The following is a 26,754-nucleotide window of genomic DNA, read 5'->3' on the forward strand; positions in this document are numbered from 1 at the left end:
GGTCACCATTGACCAGAAACTGAACTGGACCAGCCACATAAATACTGTGGTAACAAGAACAGGTCAGAGGTTGGGTAATCTGCGGCAAGTGCCTCACCTCCTGACTCCCCAGTGCCGTTCCACCATCTACAATGCACAAGTCGGAAGTTTGATGGAATACTCTCCATTTGCCTGGATGAGTGCAGCTCCAACAACACTCAAGAAGCTCGACACCATCCAAGACAAAGAAGCCTGCTTGATTGGCACCACATTCACTCCCTCCACCTCCGGCGTACCGTGGCTGCAGTGTGTACCATCTACAAGATGCACTGCAACAACTCGCCAAGGCTTTTTCGGCAGCACCTCCCAAACTCGTGACCTCTACCACCTGGAAGGACAAGGGCAGCAGGCGCATGGGAACACCACCACCTCCAAGTTCCCCTCCTGTTGGAGGTGCCATCTTTCGGATGAGACGCTAAACCGAGGCCCCATTTGCTCTCTCAGGTGGACGTAATAGATCCCATTGCACTTTTTCAAAGAAGAGCAGGGGAATTATCCCTGGTGTCCTGGCCAATATTTATCCCTCAATCAACATCACTAAAACAGATAATCTGGTCATTATAACATTGCTGTTTGTGGGAGCTTGCTGTGCGCAAATTGGCTACCGCGTTTCCCACATTACAACAGTGATTGCACTTCAAAAGTACTTCATTGGCTGTAAATGCTTTGAGATGTCTGGTGGTCGTGAAAGGCGCTATATAAATGCAAGTCCCTCCCTCAACCGTCTGTCCGTCCATCCCTCCCTCCCTCCCTTATCAGCGACGCCCGCAACACATTGCATGTTTTCCTAAAGAATGTGAGAAATCAGATAATGTCATGAGTAAACTACTACATCTAGTTGACTGTAAATTTCAGAGAAATTTCACTGTATTGATATTATAAGTGTAGTATTCCTCATAAATACTTTAATTGTTCAATGATCAATGAGGACTAATGTGTAGCATTGAGAAAGACATCTGACACTTTGTTCCTCTTCCCTCTTTTTCCCAATTCATGCATTTTTGATTGCGAATCATAGAATGGTTACAGCATAGAAGGAGGCCATTTGGCCCGTCGAGCCTGTGCTGGCTCTCTGCAAGAGCACTTCTGCTAGTCCCACTCCCCTGCCCTTTCCCCGTAGCCCTGCAAATTTTTTTCCTTCAGGTACTTATCCAATTCCCTTTTGAAAGCCACGGTTGAATCTGCCTCCACCACCTTCTCAGGCAGTGCATTCCAGATCCTAATAACACGCTGCGTAAAAAGTTTTCCCTCATGTCACTTTTGGTTCTTCTGCCAATCACGTTAAATCTGTGTCTTCTGGTTCTTGACCCTTCTGTAAATGGGAACAGTTTCTCTCTATCTACTCTGTCCAGACCCCTCATGATTTTGAACACCTCTATCAAATATCCCCTCAACCTTCTCTGCTCTAAGGAGAACAACCCCAGCTGCTCCAGTCTATCCACGTAACTGAAGTCCCTCATCCCTGGAACCATTCTTGTAAATCTTTTCTGCACCCTCTCTAAGGCCTTCACATCCTTCCTAAAGTGCGGTGCCCAGAATTGGACACAATACTCCAGTTAAGGTCGGACCAGTGTTTTATAAAGGTTCATCATAACTTCCTTGCTTTTGCACTCTATGACTTTATTTATGAAGCCTAGGATCCCGTATGCTTTTTTAATTGCTTTCTCAACCTACCCTTCAACGATTTGTGTACATATACCCCCAGGTCTCTCTGTTCATGCACCTCTGAACGGCTGCAGGGCATTCTGAAGGGGGAGGGCAAACAGTCAGAGGTCGTGGTTCACATTGGTATCAACGACATGGGTAGAAAGAGGGATGAGCTCCTGCAACAAGAATTTAGGGAGCTAGGTAGCAGATTAAAAAGCAGGACCTCAAAGGTTGTAATCTCTAGATTACTCCCAGTGCCACGTACTAGTGAGTATATGAATAGGATGATAGAGCAGATGAATGCGTGGCTAAAGAGTTGGTGCAGGAGGGAGGGCTTTAGTTTCCTGGATCACTGGGTCTGCTTCTGGGGAATGTGGGACCTGTACAAGTCGGACGGATTGCACCTGAACCGGAATGGGACCAACATCCTTCCGGGGAGGTTTGCTAGTACTGTTGGGGGGGGTTTAAACTAACTTGGCAGGGGGATGGGATACGGAGTGGAGCTATAGGGGTGATGCACAGCCAAATATAGAGGAAAAAACAAGTCAGCCTGGAAGGCAGAGCAAATATGTAACAGCACAAGGGAGTAGGGCAAGGCTGGATGGCATTTATTTTAATGCAAGGCGTCTTGCGAGTAAGGCAGATGAATTGAAGGTGTTGATGAACACATGGGAGTATGATATTGTTGCTATCACAGAGACATGGTTGTGGGAGGGGGCAGGACTGGCAGCTCAATATTCCGGGGTATAGAATCTTCAGGCGAGACAGAGGGGGGTGTAAAAGAGGAGCGGGTGTTGCAATATTAATCAAGGAGTCAATTACTGCTGTAAGGAGGGATGATATCTTAGCAGGTTCCTCTAATGAGGCCATATGGGTAGAACTTAAAAACAAAAAGGGGGCAAGCACTTTGCTGGACGTGTACTATAGGCCCCCAAACAGTCAGGGGGAGATAGAGGAACAGATATGTAGGCAAATCTCAGAGAAGTGTAGAAATAATAGGGTAATAATAGTAGGGGATTTCAACTTCCCCAATATTAACTGGGCTTGTCAGAGTGTGAAAGACTTAGAGGGTGCGGAATTCTTAAAGTGCATCCAGGAGAGCTTTTTGAGCCAGCTTGTATAAAGTCCTACGAGAGGAGGCGGTACTGGACCTAATTCTAGGGAAAGTAGCCGGGCAAGTGGTAGAAGTGTCAGTAGGAGAGCATTTTGGTGACGGTGACTATAATTCGGTGAGATTTAAGGTAGTCATCGAAAAGGACAAAGATGGACTGGAAATAAAGGTTCTAAATTGGGGGAAGGCTGATTTTAATATGATAAGGCAGGATCTGGCCAAAGTGGACTGGAATCAGTTACTTGTAGGAAAATCCATAGCAGAGCAGTGGGAGTCTTTCAGAAAGGAAATAGAGAGAGTACAACGCCAACATATTCCCATAAAGGTCAAGAGTGGGACCAACAAGCCCAAGGAACCCTGGATCTCAAGGGATATACAAGAATGGATTAGGAAAAAAAGGGAGGCTTTTGGCAGATACAAAAGACTAAAAACAGTGGAAGCCCTAGAGGAGTATAGAAAGTACAGGGGGGTATTAAAAAAGAAATTAGGAGAGTGAAGAGGGGACATGATAAAACACTGGCGGGCAAAATAAAGGAAAATCCCAAGGTGTTTTATAAGTATATTAAGGGCAAGAGGATAACCAGGGAAAGAGTAGGGCCCATTAGGGACCAAAGTGGCAATCTGTGTGTAGAGCCGGAAGATGTAGGTGAGGTTTTAAATGAATATTTTGCATCTGTGTTCACTGAAGAAGGATGATGTAGGCATAGAAATCAGGCAGGGGGATTGTGATATACTTGAACAAATTAGTATTGAGAGGGAGGAGGTACTAGCAGTTTTAACGGGCTTAAAAGTGGATAAATCCCCAGGCCCTGATGAGATGTATCCCAGGCTGCTGTGTGAGGCAAGGGAGGAGATTGCAGGGGCTCTGGCACAAATTTTCAGAACCTCTCTGGCCACAGGGGAGGTGCCAGAGGACTGGAGAACAGCTAACGTAGTACCATTGTTCAAGAAGGGTAGTAGGGATAAACCAGGGAATTACAGGCCAGTGAGCCTAACATCAGTGGTAGGGAAATTATTGGAAAAAATTCTGAGGGATAGAATTAGTCTCCACTTGGAGAGGCGAGGAGTAATCAAGAATAGTCAGCATGGCTTTGTCAGGGGGAGATCATGTCTAACCAATTTGATTGAATTTTTTGAGAGTGTGACGAGGTGTGTGGAAGAGGGTAGTGCAGTTAATGTAGTCTACATGGACTTCAGTAAGGCTTTTGACAAAAATCCACATGGGAGACTGGTCAAGAAGGTAAGAGCCCATGGGATCCAGGGCAATTTGGCACATTGGATCCAAAATTGGCTTAGTGGCAGGAGGCAGAGGGTGATGGTCGAAGGTTGTTTTTGTGACTGGAAGCCTGTGTCCAGTGGTGTACTGCAGGGATCTGTGCTGGGTCCTTTGCTGTTTGTAGTGTACATTAATGATTTAGATATGAATGTAGGAGGTATGATCAATACGTTTGCAGAGGACACAAAAATTGGTGGAGTGGTAAATAGTGAGGAGGGAAGCCTCAGGCTACAGGACGATATGGAATGGTTGGTTAGATGGGCAGAGCAGTGGCAAATGGAATTTAACCCTGAAACGTGTGAGGTGATGCATTTTGGGAGGACTAACAAGGCAAGGGAATACACAATGAATGGTAGGACCCTAGGAAATACAGAGGATCAGAGGGACCTTGGTGTGCATGTACATAGATCCCCGAAGGCAGCAGGACAGGTAGATAAGGTGGCTAAAAAGGCATATGGGATACTTGCCTTCATTAGCTGAGGCATAGAATATAAGAGCAGGGAGGTTATGATGGAGCTGTACAAAACGCTAGTTAGGCCACAGCTGGAATACTGTGTGCAGTTCTGGTCGCCACACTATAGGAAGGATGTGATTGCATTGGAGAGTGTGCAGAGGAGATTCACCAGGATGTTACCTGGGCTGGAGCGCTTCAGCTATGAAGAGAGACTGGACAGGCTGGGGTTGTTTTCCTTAGAGCAGAGAAGGCTGAGGGGGAACCTGATTGAGGTGTACAAAATTATGAGGGGCATAGATAGGGTAGATAGAAAGGAACTTTTCCCCTTAGTAGAGGGGTCAATAACCAGGGGCATAGTTTCAAGGTAAGGGGCAGGAGGTTTAGAGGGGATTTGAGGAAAATCTTTTTCACCCAAGGGTGGTTGGAATCTGGAACTCACTGCCTGAAAGGGTGCTAGAGGCAGGAACCCTCACAACATTCAAGAAGCATTTAGATGAGCACTTGAAACGCCATAGCATACAAGGCTATGGACCAAGTGCTGGAAAATGGGATTAAAATAGACTGGGCTTGTTGGCTGGCATGGACACAATGGGCCGAAGTGCCTCTTTCTGTGCTGTATAACTCGATGACTGTATTACTCTGACTTTAGAATTCTACCCGTTAGTTTATATTGCCTCTCCTCGTTACTTTTCTGCATTAAATTTCATCTGCCATGTGTCCGCCCATTCCACCAGCCTGTCTATGTCCTCTTGAAGTCTATCACTATCCTCCTCACTGTTCACTATACTTCCAAAATAGTGGCCATGGGGTCTTGCGTCCACCCGAGAGAACAGACAGGGCCTCAGTTTTTAACGTCTCACCCGAAAGGTGGCACTTCCGACAGTGCAGCACTCCCATCATAGTCAAATTCCCAAATGCTTCAACCTTTTGCATTTGTGTGTCAAAGGTAATGAGGCAAGCAGAGATTTCAGATATTTCTGTAATTCTACTTTATAAAAATTAACACAGGTAATAATTTCTAAATTGTGCAATTTTGATTTTTTTTAAGTTTAGAGAAATGGACTGCTCATGACACGATACATGTGTATTAGTGTATTCTATTCTATTTTTTATTTCTAAAGATTTGTGATCAGAAAAGGGATGTCATTAAATGCAGGTGGAACTTTGCCTCAACTTCCAACTTCAAATCATCCCCAGTGTAATGTGAATTTTTGGTATCAACAGAACAGAATTGCACGTAGATTGATTATAAAATTTTGATACAATTCCACACAAACATAGGCTGCTTATTAGTTTCCAAAAATCTTAAAGCAAACCAAGTTTACAAGTGCCCAAATCACTTAATCATAATGTACCTTGGGCTCAACTGCACCTTCCTTGAAACTGCTTATTTAATGTCAAGTAATGACCACTTTTATTTACTTGAACTCACTTGGGAGGGGATCATGGAATGTATATGGGAGCAAATTAGTTCAAGGAAGCTGAAAGGGAGTTTTGAAGTGCACACTAGGCAGGGATTGAAAGAAAACGCTAAAAGGGTGAAAGATTTATAGAATTGGAGGGAGCAGCTAAGGCACAACTCAGATATACAGAGATGATTGCAGATTTCTTGTACAACCAAGATAGCTGTAATAGTAGTGGAAATCTAAAAGATGTGAAGATGGCAGGAGGTCTTGGGGACCGAGAGACAGTGAGGTGATTGGGGAGATTTGGGAATGTACAAGGAGGTGGATCAGAGACCTGGGAAGCAATTTTTGTGTTCAGGTCTAAGTTAGTTCTAAATGGTTAAGAACTGGTATAAACCCTCTCTGATAAATTGAGTACTATTCATATTTGACCTATCAGTGCAAGTTAATTTACATAATTATTCACAGCATTAGGTGCAGACTCAGATTGGCCGAGCAAGAACATGAATTGCAGGAAAGGAAGACTATGGGGTGATTTTTGCCAATGGGGGCGCGTTGAAGGCGGGACTGCTGCTTGTTGGGTTTTAGTCCCACCTCCATCGACGTTTGGCCAACCCACGCTATTTTCCCTTGATTGACCTTGTTAAGCCGGCCCAGCGGGCTTAGCAGGCCAATTAAAGGGAAGCCGGTTACAGAGAACGTCAGCGTATGACGGTTCATCTGTCAAACATTTTTGACAGATGAATTGTCATCGTTTGACAGCTCTGAGAAGCTGTCAAACACTGACGATCTCTGTTGTTTGGTGAGTTCTTGTACTCAAGACTCACCAAACCTCTCTTGTGAGCAGAAAGCAGATGGCTGTTGCATCGGAGAATGCAGCAGCCATTCTGTCATCTCTGCCATTGAGATGCCGGAGCCTCCGGATCCCCAATGATTGAAGCCTGCAAGGTAAGGAAACTTTTTCTATCACTTTTCACTCACCTTACATACTTACATCTCCACACTTGCACCCATCACTCACCTCCACAGCGCACTTTTGGACCCCGCAGACCCCCGCAGACCCACTGCTCGCCTCGGCAACTCTGGCGGAGTTTCCCAATGTCGGGAAGCCTGCACCTCTGCTGGAAAAATGGGGATAATCCTCTTAATTGCCTGTTAACTACCTATTAACAGGCAGTTAAGGGGCTGTAATCCCCTCCCTGCCTCCAGGAGACTGGACCCGGCACGGGTCGGGTACCCACCTCCTGGGAAGATGGCATGGAGGCGGATTGGGGGCGGGATGGGTACCCGCCCCCAGATTCTCCCATTTTCCCGGCAGTCCCGCCTCCAAACCCACCTCTGCAGGGCTGGCAAAATCGCCCCTTATGTGTAAGTCAAATTTTAATGGATAGGGGCTATTAAAGGGGTGTGTCAAAGTGGCAGGACAAAAATTCAGAGTGTTGTTAGAGAACCTTAAAGGGCATCTCAACCCATCAGCAGCCTTTGCTAAGGCTAAAAAGGCAAAGGATTAAGAAATGTCATGAAAACTGAATGGGAAGGGAACTTGTAGTTAAGGTTTGGCGCAGCCTAGCATCCCTGTTTGATGGTTGTTGAAGTGGAAGTGGTGCTGCATGAGGGAGTTGTGAGGAAGGATGCCCTCTGTCATTCCATAGCATCATTGCCATAGGTCAGGATTTCAGGATTCCAGCAAAATGGTACAGCTAAGTTTCTGGTCATGGTTGACCACTGCTGCCTCAGAATGTACAAGCCCGCTGCTGCATGGTAGTGGCAGATGTTACCATGTCAGATGGATCACTGTTGACCCAAACCCTTTGAAGACAGGCACCTGCAGATGGATGTGACAGAGCCTGTAGAAATGGTTAGTGCCATCTTGGCACCTATGGCCAATCTGGCAACGCTAGCTCTTGATTGCTCTGTCATGCCTTCTTTCATGTAAAATGAAGTAAAACATGATTGGAATGCTTTTGAAGAGCCATCTAGCATACCAGTTAGTCTTGATTCAGATTTCTTCCTGAAATCACCAGGGGTCTGTTGACACAGCAAACTTTGGGAAGAGGTGCCTGCACCAGCAGCATGCTGGTGCCTGCTAAAGTGTAGAAATTTTACCTGTCTTTAACATCCAGGGATATACAATATTTAGGAAGGATCGGCAAAAAGGTAGGGGAGGTGGGGTAGCATTGCTGGTAAAGGAGGGGATTAATGCAATGGAAAGGAAGGATATTAACTCGGATGAAACGGAATCTGTATGGGTAGAAATGAGAAATAGCAAGGGGAGGAAAACGTTAGTGGGTGTGATATATAGGCCTCCAAATAGTAATATGGAGGTGAGGGAAGGCATAAAAAGGGAAATTAGAGAAGCGTGCGATAAGAGCACAGCTGTCATCATGGGTGACTTTAATTTACATATTGATTGGACTACCCAAATTAGTAAAAATTCTGAGGAGGAGGAATTCCTGGAATGTTTTCGGGATGGTTATCTGGACCAATATGTCGAGGAGCCGACGCGAGATCAGGCCATTTTAGACTGGGTATTGTGCAATGAGAAGGGACTTATCAGCAATCTTCTTGTACGAGGCCCCTTGGGTCAGAGCGATCATAATATGATCGAGTTCTCAGTCGAGATGGAGAGTGAGGAAATTGAATCAGAGACTAAGGTCCAGAACTTAAATAAAGGGAATTACGAGGGTATGAGACGGGAATTGGGTAAGATTGATTGGGTGGTGTTTCTGGGGGGATTGACAGTGGATAGACAATGGCAAGCATTCAAAGATAGAATGGAAGAATTCCAGAACATGTTTATACCGGTTTGGCATAAAAATAAACCTAAAAAGGTGACTCAACCGTGGATAACGAGGGAAATTAGGGACAGCATAAAATCAAAAAAAAGGGCATATCAACTGGCAAAAAAAAGCACCAGACCGGAAGATTGGGGGCAGTACAGGATACAGCAAAAGAGGACAAAGGGATTAATCAGGAAGGGGAAAATAGAATACGAAAGTAAACTTGCAGCAAACATAAAGACAGACTGCAAAAGCTTTTATCGGTATATCAGGAGGAAAAGACTGGTAAAATCCCAAGTCGGTCCCTTGCAGTCCGATTCGGGAGAATATATAATGGAGAATAAGGAAATGGCAGACCAATTAAACTCATACTTTGGTTCTGTATTCACAAAGGAGGACACAAATAACCTCCCAGGAATATCGGCAAACATAGGGACTAATGAGAGGGAGGAGCTGACAGAAATTAGTATCTCTAGGGATATGGTGTTGGGTAAGTTGAGGGGACTGAAGGCCGACAAATCCCCGGGGCCTGATAAACTACATCCTAGGGTACTTAAGGAGGTGGCCCTGGAGATAGCAGATGCTCTAAGGATCATCTTCCGGAACTCCATTGACTCGGGAACAGTACCCGTGGATTGGAGGGTAGCTAATGTTACCCCGATATTTAAAAAGGGGGGTAGAGAGAAAGCAGGGAATTATAGACCAGTAAGCCTTACATCGGTTGTGGGCAAAATGCTAGAGTCCATTATTAAGGATAAAATAGCGGAGCACTTGACAAATGGGGAAAGGATCGGACAGAGTCAACATGGATTTACAAAGGGTAAATCGTGTTTGACTAATCTGCTGGAATTTTTTGAGGAAGTAACTGGTAAAATAGATGGGGGAGAGCCAGTGGATGTGGTGTACCTTGACTTCCAGAAAGCCTTCGATAAGGTTCCACACAAAAGCTTATCATGCAAAATTAAGGCTCATGGGATTGGGGGCAAAGTATTAACGTGGATAGAGAACTGGCTGGCGGATAGAAAACAGAGAGTTGGAATAAACGGCTCGTTTTCGGAGTGGCAGGCAGTGACCAGCGGGGTGCCGCAAGGATCTGTCCTGGGACCCCAGCTGTTCACAATATATATAAATGATCTGGATCAGGGAATTGGATGCAATATTTCCAAATTCGCTGACGACACTAAACTAGGAGGAGGGGTGGGCTCTGATGAGGATGTCAGGAGGCTACAGTGCGATTTGGACAGGTTGGGGGAATGGGCGGATACGTGGCAGATGCACTATAATGTGGATAAATGCGAGGTTATCCACTTTGGGGGTAAAAACAGGAGGGTGGATTATTATCTAAATGGCAATAGATTGGGAGATGGGGAAGTGCAGAGGGACCTGGGTGTTCTTGTGCACCAGTCACTGAAGGAGAGCATGCAGGTGCAACAGGCGATTAAGAAGGCAAATGGTATGTTGGCCTTCATATCAAGGGGGTTCGAGTATAGGAATAGGGATACCTTACTACAGCTGTACAAGGTGTTGGTGAGACTGCATCTGGAGTATTGTGTACAGTTTTGGTCGCCCCATCTGCGGAAGGATGTTCTTGCCATGGAAAGAGTGCAGCGGCGATTCACCAGGCTGATACCTGGAATGGCGGGAATGACCTACGAGGAGAGATTGAATAGTTTGGGCTTGTACTCACTGGAGTTTAGAAGATTGAGAGGGGATCTCATCGAAACATATAAAATTATGGCTGGCCTGGACAGGCTGAATTCAGAGAGAATGTTTCCAATGGCCGGGGAGCACAGAACCAGGGGCCACAGTCTAAAAATAGCGGGCAAATCATTTAAAACAGAGATGAGGAAGAATTTCTTCACTCAAAGAGTGGTGAGCCTGTGGAATTCCCTGCCACAGAGGGCTGTGAAGGCTAATTCAATAAATATTTTCAAGAGAGAATTGGATATATTTCTGAAGGCTAAGGGGATTAAGGGTTACGGAGAAAAGGCGGGGACGGGGTACTGAACTGGTAAGATCAGCTATGATCTCAGACGAAGATCAGCCATGATCTCATTGAATGGCGGAGCAGGCTCGAAGGGCCGAATGGCCTACTCCTGTTCCTATCTCTATGTTTCTATGTTTACAGAAAATGGAATAGCAAAGACATGCAGTTAGTTGTACAATGCCTTGTTATACCTCAGCAATTTCTCAGCGTTTCATATACATACAATGAATTATTGTAAATTGCAGTGACTGTTACTATGTAAACAAATCTGGTAGCTATTTTGCACACAAGTCCCACACACAGCATTGAACCAGTTAGTCTTTTGGTGGTGTTGCTTGAGGGTGGAATATTGGTTAGGATACCAGGTCACCAACCAGGATATTGTGGTGGAGACCACATAGGGACAATAACACAATGTATAGCCAATGCTGTTATATGTACCTAAACACAATTCACTTTGTATAGCAATGTTGTGATATGTACATGCTGGGTTGGGTTATTGGTGCAGGGTCCCTTTAAGAGTGTCGGGAACGTGATGACGTCATGACGTCGGTTGCGTGATGACGTCATAGCCCCTGCACGGGGCTGAGCCTTCAGACCTCATGGAGATTGATTAAAGTAAGACACGTTTTGTTTTTGCTTAAAGAAAAGTCTCAGCCTGTTGATTTCTGTCGACTCCAACATTGGTGACCCCGCTGCTCTTTTGGACGATTCCAAAGACCTCATCTGAAATGGCGACGAACGCCGTTTCCGTCAAATTACCTGAGTTTTGGGAACAACAGGCTGCCGCTTGGTTCGCCCAGGCCGAGGCTCAATTTGTAATCCGGGACATCACTGCGGACGACACGAGGTACTACTACATCGTCTCTGCTCTCGGCAGCTCCACCGCGGCCAGAGTCATGAACCTGCTCGAAAACCCCCCGGAGCTCAACAAATACGGTACGCTGAAGGCGCACCTCTTACGAACTTTCGGACTCACCGAAGCCGAACGCGCACGCCGGCTTCTCTCTCTACCCGGGCTGGGCGACTCCAAGCCCTCGGAGCTGATGGACCACATGCTGGCCCTCCTGGGCACACACACGCCGTGCTTCCTCTTCAAGGAACTGTTCCTCCAACAGCTGCCAGGTCAGGTACGGTCAGCGTTAGCCAACTCTTCCACTACCAATTTCCGCGACCTGGCCAAGGAGGCCGACAACTTTTTCTCTGCCGGGCAACAGTACTGCACAGCCACGCGGAGCCCTGCCCCCACTGATACAGCCCAACGGCGGCAACCCTCAAGCCTCTGCTTCTATCATGTGCAGTTCGGCCCCAAAGCCAGGAAGTGCCAGCCCCCATGCAGTTTTCCCGCGTCGAAGCAAACTAAAGACCACTCGTCGGCTGCCATGTCTGTCGGCCGTTCCGGCAGTTTGTTGTTTATTACAGATGCCGACTCCGGACGTCGTTTCCTTTGTGACACGGGCGCCCAGGTGAGCGTCCTGCCCGCGTCAACCATAGACATTCAAGGGGGGATCCACGGCCCTGTCCTCAAAGCTGCCCACGGCAGTTCCATCCGCACCTTCGGGAAACTTAACGTGGCGCTTTGTTTTGGCGGGCAACGGTTCACCTGGGATTTTGTCGCAGCAAAAGTGTCCACCCCGCTTCTCGGCGCTGACTTCCTCTGCGCCAATGGCCTTTTGGTGGACGTCAAGAACCGACGTCTCATCAACGCAGAAACCTTCAGCTCGCTCCCATGTTCCCTCAGTGGGTCCTGCACGACGCAGTTGTCCAGTGCACTCTCGGCCTCCGACAAGTTTTCCCGCCTCCTCGCCCAGTTCCCGGACCTTACAAAACCCACGTTCTCGTCCGCCGCCACCAAACACGGGGTAGAACATCACATTTCGACCACTGGTCCGCCCTTCTACGCCCGCGCTCGGCGCCTCGACCCGGGGAAGCTCGACATCGCCAAAGCCGAGTTCGACACCATGGAGTACCTCGGCATCATCCGCCGGTCGAACAGTCCGTGGGCTTCACCCCTCCACATCACCCCGAAACCAGGCGGCGGGTGGCGCCCGTGCGGAGACTACTGGCGTCTCAACGACGCGACGACCCCCGACCGCTATCCGATTCCACACATCCAGGACTTTTCCGCCCGCCTGGCCAGGAAAGTGGTATTCTCGAAAGTGGACCTCGTCCGGGGTTATCACCAGGTCCCCGTCCGGCCGCAGGATGTCCTGAAAACCGCGGTGATCACCCCATTCGGGCTATTCGCATTTCTCCGCATGCCATTCGGCCTCAAAAACGCTGCACAGGCTTTTCAATGCCTTATGGACACCGTGTTACGGGACCTGACGTTCCTGCTCGTATACCTGGACGACATCCTCATCGCCAGCACCTCCAGGACGGAACATGTGTCCCACCTCCAGACTCTTTTCGAACGACTCAGCCAACACGGCCTAGTCGTCAACCTGGCCAAGTGCCAGTTCGGGCTGTCCTCAATCGACTTTCTTGGGCACCGCATCACGAAGGACGGGGCGGTGCCACTCCCATCAAAAGTGGAGGCCCTGATGGACTTCCCGCGACCCCTCACCGTTAAGGCCCTGCAGGAGTTTTTGGGCATGGTGAACTTTTACCATCGTTTCGTCCCCCGAGCAGCCCAGCTTATGCAGCCCCTTTACGAGGCCCTCAAAGGCAAGCCCGACAAACTCGCCGTCAACTGGTCTGATGAGATGGCCAATTCTTTCATGGACACGAAAAGGGCCCTGGCTAACACGATCATGCTGGCGCATCCGTTGCCCGATGCGCCGATCGCTCTCACCACCGACGCCTCGGACTATGCGGTCGGCGCCGTCCATGAACAGTGGGTCAACGGCGCCTGGCAGCCGCTCGCCTTCTTCAGCCGGCAGCTCCGCCCCAACGAGCGGAAGTACAGTACCTTCGATCGCGAGCTTCTCGGCCTCTACCTCGCCGTCCGACACTTCCGTTTCCTGCTGGAGGCCTGCCCGTTCACGGCGGTCGTGGACCACAAGCCGTTGACCTTCGCCATGGCCAAAGCCTCCGAGCCGTGGTCGGCCCGTCAGCAATGCCAGTTGGCCTTCATCTCGGAGTTTACAACGGACATCCAGCATGTGGCTGGGAAAGACAACCCTGTTGCCGACTGTCTCTCCCGAGCCGTCGCCAGCGCCGTGCACCTCGGCATCGACTACACCTGCATGGCAGCCGACCAGGCCTCCGACCCGGACGTCCAGGCCTACAGGACGGCGGTCACAGGCCTTCAACTAGCAGATGTCGTGTTCGACGCTGCCGGCACCACACTCCTGTGCGACGTCTCCGTTGGGCAGCCACGTCCCGTCGTGCCCGAAGGGTGGAGACGGCAAGTATTCGACGCCATCCATAATCTTTCCCACCCGGGCAGGAAGCCATCACAGAAGCTGGTGGTGGCCAAGTTCGTCTGGCACGGGCTCAGGAAAGACATTCGCGACTGGGCCAGCACCTGCGTGGTATGCCAACGCTCAAAAGTACATCGCCATACTAAGGCCCCGTTGGCGCCTTTCGCGGTGCCCGAGAGGTGGTTCAACCACGTTAACGTGGACCTGGTGGGGCCCCTACCGCCCTCCCGCGGATTCACCCACCTCCTCACAATGGCCGACAGAACCACCCGATGGCCGGAAGCCATCCCGCTGTCTTCAACGATGGCCGCCGATGTGGCTCGGGCGTTCATCAGCACTTGGGTCGCCCGGTTCGGCGCTCCACCTGACATTTCCTCCGACCGGGGGCCCCAGTTCACGTCAGAGCTCTGGAACGCTGTCGCCCGAGGCCTCAGGTTGAAACTCCACTGCACCACAGCTTACCACCCTCAGGCTAACGGGCTGTGCGACGGGTTTCATCGCTCCATGAAGGCCGCACTCCGAGCCAGCCTCCGGGACGACGGCTGGATCGACAGACTCCCGTGGGTCATGCTGGGACTCAGGACCGCTCCCAAGGAGGACCTCCAATCCTCGTCCGCCGAGCTCGTCTACGGACAGCCGCTGCGGGTTCCCGGGGATTTCGTCCCCAACGCAACGGAACCTTGGTCCGCAGCCCGTCAGCGGTCCGACCTTCTGGACAACGCCAAGGTTTTCGCTCCGGTGCCCACGTCGGAGCACGGCCTCCCGCAGTCCCACGTTCCGCTCGACCTTCGTGCGGCGGAGTACGTTTTCGTCCACCACGACGCCCACCGGGGACCTCTTCAGCCACCCTACGATGGACCATTCCGCGTCCTGGAAAGCGGGGACAAGACCTTCGTCGTGGATGCCGGCGGTAAGCCGGACTGCATTTCCGTGGACCGTCTCAAGCCGGCCCACCTGGATCTGGACCAACTCGTTGAGTTGGCACAGCCCCCGAGACGGGGCCAACCTCCGGTTTCCACACCCTCAATCCACCACCGAGCTCCCGAGGTCCCTCCGACAAACCCCCCGGTCCCCACCCTGGAATTGAGGAGCCGTTCCAACCGTGTGATCCGGCCCCCCCAACGACTGACATTGCCAGTACTAGTGAATTCTGGGGGGACGTATGTGGCAGAGACCACATAGGGACAAGAACACAATGTATAGCCAATGCTGTTATATGTACCTAAACACAATTCACTTTGTATAGCAATGTTGTGATATGTACATGCTGGGTTGGGTTATTGGTGCAGGGTCCCTTTAAGAGTGTCGGGAACGTGATGACGTCATGACGTTGGTTGCATGATGACGTCATGACGTCGGTTGCGTGATGACGTCATAGTCCCTGCATGGGGCTGAGCCTTCAGACCTCGTGCAGATTGATTAAAGTAAGAAACGTTTTGTTTTTGCTTAAAGAAAAGTCTCAGCCTGTTGATTTCTGTCAACTCCAACAATATACTACACCAGGGGTGAGAGTGCACAGGATAAAGAACATACAGCATGAAAGGAGAAAATGAGGGAGGTCTATACAACTGACTTTACCTATCTTTCTACATCATTTACTGGTGACAGAATATTTGTGTTGCTGTTTTATGTGACCCCTGAAAGAACATAAGAAATAGGAGCAGGAGTAGGCCATACGGCTTTAGGAAACCATGTAATTCATGAGTATCACTAATTCCAGCTACCCCACAACTTACCTTTTATAACTTGAACTGAGCTCCTCTCTAAGGAACCTGGCCAGCTCCTATTTCAAGGTATGTAGGAAATCCATACTCCGGACCCACTTCAGGAATCTGTTCCATGGAACAGGACACTAATAAAAATAAATGCTTCCTAGCATCTAACCTAACTCTCATTATGTATTTTATACTCATGCCTGTTAGTTCTCCCATCCCTATCTAGTCTTGGATTCCTGTCACAGATGTCTCCTGCTCCTGATCCCAACAGCCAGTCCCTTCTTCTAATATCCCCCAGCAAAATATTGACTTCAGACCTCCTGAAATTGAAAGCTCTCCTTGTAGCTTTCTCTGACATAACTGTTGCTCCCACTTGTGTTGCTTCTTCTAGTACTGCCAATGCCCTTATAGGAAGCAGTAGGATTATGCTGCTGTACCAGGACTCTGCTACTGCCAAACAGATTTTCTGTCCCCACCCCTAGTGTTGTAATCATTCAGGACGCATCCTCAACTTAACTCCGATCTCCCAATGTATTTTCCGCCTGCTCAACATAACTCTGGTGTTCACTATACAAAGCATGCACGGCAGTGAATATTTAAATGAATGGACCACAATTTCTACAAAATGATAGGTAGAAATTCCGCCCCACTGCACTTCTGGTGCAACTGCTTCCCTGTTAGTGCTGTTAAAGTGTTATCTTCGAAAAAGATAGAAGTAATACAAAAAGATCACTTATCTGCTACAGTTAGCTTTAGATAAAAAAAAATCTAATAAAGAACTGCAATAATTTTTTCATTGTAATCTTTTACAATTTACATCCTTTAAGTTTTTTTTAAATGTTTATTTAAAGCCTTGGGTTGACTAAAGAAATATTCTTTTAATTGTCGAGCATTTCATCAATGAATTAAGACGTTGATCCTTATACAACAGACACATTTGATTGCCGGAGACAACATGTCACTTCTTGTTTGGTAACTTAAAGGCCCTGATATTTACTCAAGGCCGTGAAGAGAGGGGGAGGTGGGTGGGGGTGGGGGGTGAGGATTTCCGAACAGGAAATCCAGAAGTATGGATTTCCCAGACATCTGCAGAAATTAAGTAGGAAATCGCTCGCGTGGGACGGTGGGGGTGGCAGATGGAGGTGGCGGTGGGGGGGGGCGGCGGCGGCAAGTCGGAGATTGCAGGGGCTGGGGGAGTAGATTGAAGTGGGCTGGTGGGAGGCGGAGACTGCGGGGGTTGGTGGGAGCCGGCGATCGTGGGGGGAGGTCAGCCTGGTCGGGAAATTGGGGGTGGGGTGAGTTAGAGACTGGGGGAGCAGTCTGAGATCAGGGGGGTGTGGGGGTTGGCAGATCACGGGGTTTGTAAAGAGGGCCACTTGTTGGGCCTGGAGGAAACACTCCTACTTCTCCTTGCCCACAAGTCATGCTGCAACTGCACTTACCTCATGGATCCGGCCCTTCTTGGCTCCTTTCATCTGCCACGTTTCCCGAGGCCTGGGAAACACGGCCTCCATGGGTCAAAATTAAAAATCCTTTTGAAATGGAGGCATGCAGCCTCTTCAAAAGATTTTACTGACTGACCTACCTCCTGAGAGCAGATTGGTCGTCTGCGCGCGCCCCACCCCCCGCCGACCCGCCTCCGTTAAAACCGGAAGTGGGTGGGTGGAGTCGGGTTTGAGACTTTGACATTTTTATCTCCCACTCGCCCCCAACCCACCTGTCCTTTGGGGTCAAAATTCCCCACAAAGACTCTTCAGGTTACAACTCCTTTTGAGCTACAAATGAAAATTGAGCTTGCCCAACTATTCCCTGTGCTGACCGATACTGATATTGTTACTGATTACTGCTAAAATGTTCCAAACAGTTCAACAAATTACTACAAATATTGCTGGAGGTTATTAAATATGCCCTCATGAGGAGAACTGCTTCCCAGCTTGTTCTGACAATGTTCACAAGGGATACTTGTGATTTAAGCATAATGCCTTCTTAATGCAAGTTAAGGGAGTCGTGTTTTACTGTGCTAAAAGAGACCTGTTTGTGAATACTGCTGTACAAAAGTGTCTGGTTTCAATTAACTGGAATATTTTAAATAGGCAATAATAAAATACAGCTTTTGCATCGTGAATAACCATAATTCAGTTATTACGTTTTTTTTTGGATAACTGTGTCATTATCTGACTATATGGAAAAAAGTGGATACTTTCTGTCTGTCTTCATGTATCGCATTTTGGCACATACAATAACAATTGATTCCTGATTGCTGACCGAGTGGGCACTAATTAAAGAGCATCTGATTGTTGGTCTGGAGGCATAATTCATGTTTTGGATATGAGTGGTCCTGGGCCACTCTTTATACTTGAAATTGCATATCCCATCCTCCGACTTGCGTCAGGAAATAGGGGAGCAATACTGGCGAAAGTTATTTCTCTCCCTTCCCCTCGCCCACCGGGCCAAACTTCTTTTAAGGTTTCCCCCTGCCCTAGCCCTTAACTCACATCTTTCTCTAGTTTCTCTCTAATCTCCCCTCTAGCCCTCTCTGAGCTTTTGTTCATGACACCCACTTCCTGCTCCCTTGATGCTATTCCCACTAAACTGCTGACCACCTAACTTCCCTTCCTGGCTCCCATATTAGGTTATTTTCATTCGTTCCTGGGGTGTGGGTGTCGCTGGCAAGGCCAAGCCTGAATGTCGACCAGGTCTTGCTGCATGCGGGCATGGACTGCTTCATTATCTGAGGAGTTGCAAATGGAACTGAGCACTGTGCAATCATCAGCGAACATCCCCACTTCTGACCTTATGTTGGAGGGAAGGTCATTGATGAGGCAGCTAAAGATGGTTGGGCCCAGGACACTGCCCTGAGGAACTCCAGCAGTGATGTCCTGGGGCTGAGATAATTGGCCCCCAACAACCACAGCAATCTTCTGAGCTATGCTTGCCTTTTCATGGGATATGTGAAACATTCTTTGTTCCAGTCCTACTCCCGCACCTCTTTTTCCGGTATGTTGATGCCATTTCCTGCTCTCGCCCTGAACTAGAAAATTTCATTCACTTTGCTTCCAATTTCCACCCTTCCCTTACCTTCACATGGTCCATCTCCGACTCTTCCCTTCCCTTCCTCGACTTCTCTGTCTCCATCTCTGGGGATAGGCTATTGACAAACATTCACTATAAGCCCACTGACTCCCACAGCTACCTGGACTACACTTCCTCCCACCCAGCTTCCTGTAAGAACTCTATTCCATTCTCCCAGTTTCTCCATCTCCACTGCATCTGCTCTGACGATGCCACCTTCCATACTAGTGCTTCCAACATGTCTTCCTTTTTCCGAGGATTCCCCTTTATCATGGTTGACACGGCCCTTGACCATATCCGTTCTATTTCCCGCACTTCTGCTCTCACCCCTTCCCCTCCCTCCTGGAACCACAATAGGGTTCCCCTTGTCCTCACATTTCGCTCACCAGCCTCCACACTCAACGGATCATCCTCCGCCATTTCCACCACCTCCAGCTTGATCCCACCACCAAACACATCTTCCCCTCACCTCCCCTTTCAGCATTCCGAAGGGACCGCTTCCTCTGCGACACCCTGGTCCACTCCTCTATCGCCCCCAACACCCCTTCCCCTTCACCAGGCACCTTCCCGTGCAACCGCAGGAGATGCAACACCTCCCCTTTTACCTCCTCCCTTCTCACTGTCCAGGGCCCCAAACACTCCTTCCAGGTGAAACAGTGATTTACTTGTACTTCTTGCAATTTAGTATACTGTATTCGCTGCTCACGATGCGGTCTCCTCTACATTGGGGAGACCAAATGCAGATTGGGTGATCGCTTTGCGGCACACCTCCATTCAGTCCGTAAAGGTGACTCCGAGCTTCCAGTCGCCTGTCACCTTAATTCTCCACTCCACTTCCACTCTGACCTCTCCGTCCTCGACCTCTTACACTGTTCCAATGAAGCTCAACATAAGCTCGAGGAACAGCACCTCATCATTCGATTAGGCAATTAACAGCCTTCTGGACTTAACATCAAGTTCAACAATTTCAGACCATAACCTCTGCCCCTATCATTTTCTTTCTCTCTCTTGCAATGCAGCTGTTGATCATCCTGCCATTGCCATTTACACTTCATCTAGAGTCATCTTTTGTTTCTTAACTTGTCCCCTTAACTTGTCCTTTTGCCTTGCACCATCATCTCATTTGTCTCTTGATCTCTGCTGCCTTGAATCCTAGCACAAACCTTCCCTTTTGTTCTTTCCTCCCCTCCCCCCTCTCCCTGCCCTACACTTGCTTAAAAACCTGTTACATCTCCAACCTTTTCCAGTTCTGATGAAGGGTTATCGACCTGAAATGTTAACTCTGTTTCTCTCTCTACAGATGCTGCCTGACCTGCTGAGTATTTCCAGCATTTTCTGTTTTTATTTCAGATTTCCAGCATCTGCAGTATTTTGCTTATGAACCACAGCAATCTTCCTTTAGAAACATAGAAACATAGAAGATAGGAGCAGGAGTAGGCCATTCGGCCCTTTGAGCCTGCTCCGCCATTCAATGAGATCATGGCTGATCATCCAAATTCAGTACCCTGTCCCTGCCTTCTCCCCATATCCCTTGATCCCTTTAGCCTTAAGAAATATATCCAACTCTTTCTTGAATATATTTAATGAACTGGCCTCCACTGCCCTCTGTGGCAGAGAATTCCACAGGTATCTAGGTATGACTCTGGCCAGTGGAGAGTTTTCCCCACGATTCCCATTGACTTCAATTTTACTAAGGCTCCTTGATGCCACACTCTGTCAAGGGCAGTCACTCTCACCTCACCTCTGGAATTCAGCTCTTTTGTCCATGTTTGGACCAAGGCTGTAATGAGTTCGGGAGCTGAGTGATCTTGGCAGAATAGCTTGATAGCACTGTTGATGACAACTTCCATCACTTTGCTTGGCTAGAGGTGCAGCTAGTTCTGGAGCACAAGTCTTCAGCACGATTGCCAGGATGTTATCAGGGCCCATAGCCTTTGCTGTATCCAGTGTGTTCAGCCATTTCTTGATATCACATGGAGTGAATCCGATTGCCTGAAGACTGGCTTCTGTGATGGTGGGGCCCTCAGGAGGAGGCCGAGATGGATCATTGCCAAGTGCTAGGCAATGACTATCCCCAACAAGCGAGAGTCTAACCATCTCCCCTTAACATTCAATGATATTACCATCGCCGAATCCCCCACCATCAACATCCTGGGGGGCGGGGGGGGTCACCATTGACCAGAAACTTAACTGGACCAGCCACATAAATACTGTGGCTACAATAGCAGGTCAGAGGCTGGGTATTCTGCAGCGAGTGACTCACCTCCTGACTCCCCAAAGCCTTTCTGTTGTGTATTTTGAATGTTGTATTTGAATTGTCCCACATAGCTTACCGTAGTTGTGATGTGCAATGCACTATGGGAAATAGAGTGCATGAAGGTGAGAAGACTCTCTTGAAAGTGTTGGCTGTTAACTGAACTCTGTCTCCTGCGTACTCTTTTAATTGTTATAAAAGCAAGGTTATTAAACTCTTGCGATTTAACAAAAGTGGCGACGAGGACGTCTGAACTTATGTGGCTCTGCTGTGCGGAAGATAGTCGGGTTTTACATGTTTAAAACTGTTATTTTTGCCATGGACAGTTAATTAAAGTGAGGCTGGCTCGAGGATAAAGGAGCTTGAAATGGCGGGAAGACGAGACGGCGTATAAGGTACTAACGACTTGAGGAAGGGGAGAAAAAGCAGTGAGTAAATCGGGAAGGACATTTATTCAACTATGAAACGATCTGTGAATTGAAGCACTAAATAACTGATAGTGATTTTAGTTGAGTTCAACATTGGAAGGATCCTTAGTGAATGATAATTAGGAGCCTGAGAGAAGGAAAATGGCTGGAATTATCGGTAACATTGGACCGTTTGATGAGAATGTCGAACAATGGAGCTCATACACAGAACGATTTGAATACTTCACACAAGCAAATGACATTGGAGGGAACAAAGTAGTACCTACATTGTTAAGTGTGATGGGACCAAAGACTTTCAATCTTTTGCGTACTTTAGTGCATCCAGATAAACCAGGGACTAAACAATATAGCGAAATGGTGGAGATATTAAAAGGGCATTTTTCACCCAATCCCCTAGTCATAGCTAAGAGGTTTAGGTTCCACAGGCGTAACCAGGAAGAAGGAGAAACAGTGACCATCTTTGTAGCTGCACTAAAAAGACTATCAGAGCACTGTGAGTTTAATGACGTGCTAAATGATACTATAAGAGACAGGCTAGTGTGTGGTATGAGAACTGAAGCCATACAGAAGAGACTATTAACGGAGAGTAATCTGACTCTACAAAAGGCCATTGAAATCAGTATTTCCATGGAATTGGCAGCTAAGGAAGCTCAACAGTTGGGTGCAACAGAAAAAGTGCACAAAGTAAGAACAGAGAGCCAAGGGCCATGCTTCCATTGTGGCAAAATGGGGCATCTTGCGTCTGCATGCTGGTGTGTGGACATGGATTGCCACAGCTGTGGTAAAAAGGGACATATTCAGCGCGCATGCAGAAATAAAAAGGACACAGAGAAAATGTCAAAGACGGAAGGAAGAAAAAAACCATTCAGGCAAAAGACAAAGAAGCATGTCCACTCTGTAGAACAGGACAAAACAGAGGCAAGTGACACTTCAGAGGAGGAACTATCACTGAACGTGCTGACTGTAGCTGGGGATTCGCATGGCTACTGGGTCTCACCCTTGCTAGAGGGGCAGCCTGTGCGAATGCAGATCGATACCAGGGCAGCAGTATCTCTTATGTCAGAGACAGTCTACAAAAAGACATTAAAGCACCTTCCACTTCAGCCAGCTAACATAGTGTTAAAGACATATACCGGTGAAAGAGTAACCGTGAGAGGTATCACAGGTCACAGTTCAGTTGAATGGACAAACTAGGAAGTTACCACTCTATGTAGTTAAAGGAGACTACCCCTCCCTGCTGGGACGTTCGTGGATGGAGAGAATAAAATTAGACTGGTCATCAGTCTACATGATGTCACACAATGATCCAGGCTTACCCGCCATCTTAAAGAAACATGCAGAAGTCTTTAATGGAGAACTGGGTAGCATGAAAGATATTACTGCGAAGCTTCGTATTAAGCAGGATAGCAAACCCAAGTTCATGAAGGCACGACCCGTACCTTATGCCATCAGACCAAAAGTCGAGGCTGACTTAGAAGCCCTAGTTGAAAGCGGAGTACTAGAACCAGTCAGCGTGAGTGAATGGGCAATGCCCATCATACCAGTGCTCAAGAAAGGGGGTGGAGTTAGGATATGTGGAGATTTTAAAGTAACTGTTAACACTGTATTGTCAGTGGAGCAATATCCGCTTCCCCATATTGATGATTTGTTTGCGGGACTTGCTGGGGGCCAGAAGTTTAGCACAATCGACCTCTGTCAAGCCTACCTGCAAATGCATGTGGATGAACAGTCACGAGAAATGCTGACTATTGTGACGCACAAGGGCCTATTTAGGTATCGTCTGTAAAGTCTGTGGGTTGTGCAGTTAATAAATACACAGACTTCAGAAGTAACAAACAAAACAGGTCTTTACTATTCGAAGGTCCGGGCGAATCTGCCCCAGCAATCATGCCACAACACTTATATACTGGTGTGGTCACTATCGGTATTACAGTATACAGAAGCCAAACAAATAGTGCCACACCTAAAGTAGTTCCCTTAAAGGTAGACGGGTACATACACTACAATCCTCCCTTTTTAGCTTATTACTTACAGAGTCCCCGTTAAACATACATATCTTCAAATTCCTATAAAACAAATTACAGATATAATCTCGGTGGAGTCAATGTCATATAAAACAATTTACAAATATAATCTCGGTGGAAACAGTTCACAGGTTCAGTCTCTACGGAAACAGTTCATAGATTCAGTCTCTGATCTTGACTCGTTCCGAACAACATTTCTTTGGTGTAGCCGGTTCACCTGGCTAGCGTGAATCCTCCATAGCCTTTTTCTTGACGTAACAGCTTGAACTTTCATCTGTTGAACCAGCAGTGCGGACTTTTACAACCAACTGGCTGTCTTGACATTTTCCAGTTTTTCAACTAATTTAGCTCCTTTCGTAATGTCCCACCTGGAATGGTAGAAGTGCTAATATTTTAGACAGTTATTATCTTCTGCTTCTTCTTTTTCTTTTCTGCCTTTTTGAAACTCTCGGAGCTCCTTTCTCGGCTGCCAGCTGTAGCGCCACCAACTCTCTATGTTCCTTAGACCTTAAGTGCTTCATCCGGATTTCAGCACTTTGAGAGTTTTCATCACAAGCTGGGCAGACCACATCCTCGTAATATTCAGTGTCACTCAACAGGTCATGGTAATATTCAGGTTCGTCCTGAGTTAGGCCAGCGAGAGAGACTTCTTCTTCCTCCTCACCCGTCTGGACGTTAGCTGACGGTGGTTCCTTCCCTAAACATCTTTCTTGAAAAGCCTTCTTCATGCATTCATATTCATCCCGCTCTTCCTGGGTTATCTGCCATTCCTTCACGACGGACCTCATTTGTGAGTTCAATACCTTCCTTTCCATCGGTAATTGCGTTATCAGGCTATTTAACCCTTCTACTGAAATAACGGTTTCCACATTCTTCTGTTCACCTTGACGTGATTCAATGTACTTTTGGCATCCTTGTAAAATTTGTGTTGCCACCTCAGCTATCTCCGTGACTTTTGAGAGCTCCGAACTCGTTCCCCCTGAAGATTGAAGCTCGTGTTCAGATTGTTCCCCTTGCCGAGTCTTGTCCTTCAGCATATGAAGGAGTTGGCCGACCGTTAACTCTTCCCTGGGAACACGGTGGATCAGAGTCTTCTCCATTTCATCCACCTCTTTCTCCAATACTTCCACCTTACGTTGCTCTTGAACTTTGGCTTTCAGCGCTCGGCAAAGTTGCGCCCTGATGCTCTCTAGTTCATGTTCAGGGACCATTCTTACAGTGTCCTGTTCTTCCACTGAAAGGATTCCCAGTTGAATCTGTTCTTCAAGTTGTTGAACCTCGGTCATTGCCGCCTCATACTTGTCTTGGGTGTCCTTCAATGTTTTTATAAGTTCTTGGACATCCTGTCTTTCATGCCCTGCCATGATTTTCACCTCTAATTGCTCATCTATGGATGGAGCTTCTATCGATGAGTCTGTCTTGGCCTTGAGTTCATCAAGAATTTCCTGCAGCCTTTGGACTTCTTGCTCATGTTCAACCTTTAGTTGTTCATATGCTTCTACTGCAACTAGCTTTTCGGAGGCTGCCGAGTTAACCCCCTCCAGAATTGTAGCCTGGGCCTGTTCATACTGTTCTTTCAACTTCTCACACTCTGCTTGTAAGGAGTCGTAGAGAAGAACTGGAATAAAATCCTGGCTCCCTGAAGATTCCTCTTCCTTTGGTTCATTCTGTAAATATTCTAGTTCCTGAACAGCATCAGGGGAATGTGATTGGTATTTGACCACGATGGCTCTATGGTCGCTCTCTGCTTGAGCTAGCTGTCTCTGTAGTCTTTCCAGGTTCCCCCATTCGGTGTCCCAGAACTTTTCCATATTTTTCATCTCCTGTACGAGACGGTCACTCAACTGTTCTAATTGTTGTCGTACTTTGACATAAGTTTGCGTCCGAGCTCGGTGTTCTTCCGTCATGGATGAATCCTTTGCTTGAACAGGCTCAGAATTCTCTGTCAACCTGGAGTTCTGCTCTGCAGCTTTATTCTTCTTGGTACCATAAGTCCTTCTGCATGTCTTCGTTTTCTTTCCCATCATCGGCAAGTCCCTTTTAGCCTTGTCTTCCATTTCCGACTTGGTCTTATCATCATCCATTTCAGAATCTGAGCTAATAGCTTGCACCGAGTCCTCCCTCATTATGGCTTTTAGGTAATGCCATTCCATGTCTATTTTCTTAATCCACTCCCGTCCTAGAAGTGGTGGTCCTCCCTCAGATAATACGTACAAGTTCATTCTTGGGTGTTCTTTACCCCTATCTCTCACCTTGACTCTTATTTTCCCCACGGGGTATACGTTATGCCCCGTGTATGTCTGTAATACGAACTTGGTATTTCTTAAAGGTATGTGAGAGAATAGCCGGTGGTAGTCCCTTCGGTTGATGACTGATAGAGCTGATCCAGTGTCCAGCTCCATTCTTACTTGGACTCCAGCTATTTTTAGTATGACCCAGATGGCCTGTAGATCCGTTTCTTTACCCACCTTGTGGATTCTCAGACTACCCAGCTCCTGGTTGTTTGGGTCTGAGTCTGAATTCTGTTCGTCTGAACTCTTCTCAGCCACCTTGTGTACCTTGTTGTACTTTTCTGGTGGTGGCTTCCTTTGATTATTGGTCTTTTTCCCGGACCGGCATACCTTCGCGATGTGACCCAGTTTGCCACACTTCCTACACTCTTGGTTCTTAAACCAGCATTGATCCTGGTCATGCGTTGTCTTCCCACAACGGTAGCATTTTGTTGTGCTTGAAGTAATTTGGTCCACCCCGAGTGCCGCCGCCTTTAGTTGCATTTCCGCCGTTCCTTTCGCTGCGGCTTCGTGCGATGCAGCTATAAGGACAGCCCTGTCCAGTGTGAGGTCGTTCTCTTCCAGTAGTCGCTTCTGCGTCCCTTCTTTGGACAATCCGCATACGAACTTGTCCCGCAGCGCTTCTGTCAGATTCCCTCCGAACTGGCAGTATTTCGCTAGCCTACGCAGTTCGACCAAGTATTCCGCGTTGCTTTCGTCTTTCTTCTGCGTTCTTGCGTAGAATTTGAATCGTTCAGCCAGCATCAGCGGTGTGGGGTTCAAGTGGTCCTTCAGCACAGCCACAATCTCTTCGAAAGTCTGATCCGCTGGTTTATTTGGTGCTATTAGATGCTTCAAGAGCCCGTATGTTTTTGCCCCCATCGAGTTTAGCAATGTTATCGCCTTGTCGTCTTCCTCTATTTTGT

General features: G+C 47.8%; 1 protein-coding gene across 5 annotated transcripts in view; it reads left to right on the forward strand.

Annotated features, from left to right (window-relative positions):
- Nucleotides 1–26,754, forward strand: part of LOC147123364 (3',5'-cyclic-AMP phosphodiesterase 4D-like) — a 455,522-nt gene that overhangs the window by 15,811 nt on the left and 412,957 nt on the right. The window contains exon 2 of one of the 5 annotated variants that reach the window (XM_085971605.1): nucleotides 21,433–21,501. The exons of the other annotated variants lie outside the window; for them this stretch is intronic. The gene's annotated coding sequence lies outside the window, so the exon portion shown is untranslated. The remainder of the gene's footprint in view (nucleotides 1–21,432; nucleotides 21,502–26,754) is intronic. 5 annotated transcript variants of the gene reach the window in all.

Source organism: Somniosus microcephalus, chromosome 2 (assembly GCF_052327205.1).
Source record: "Somniosus microcephalus isolate GS21.2 chromosome 2, FLI_Smic_1.0, whole genome shotgun sequence".
NCBI classification, from domain to species: domain Eukaryota; kingdom Metazoa; phylum Chordata; class Chondrichthyes; order Squaliformes; family Somniosidae; genus Somniosus; species Somniosus microcephalus.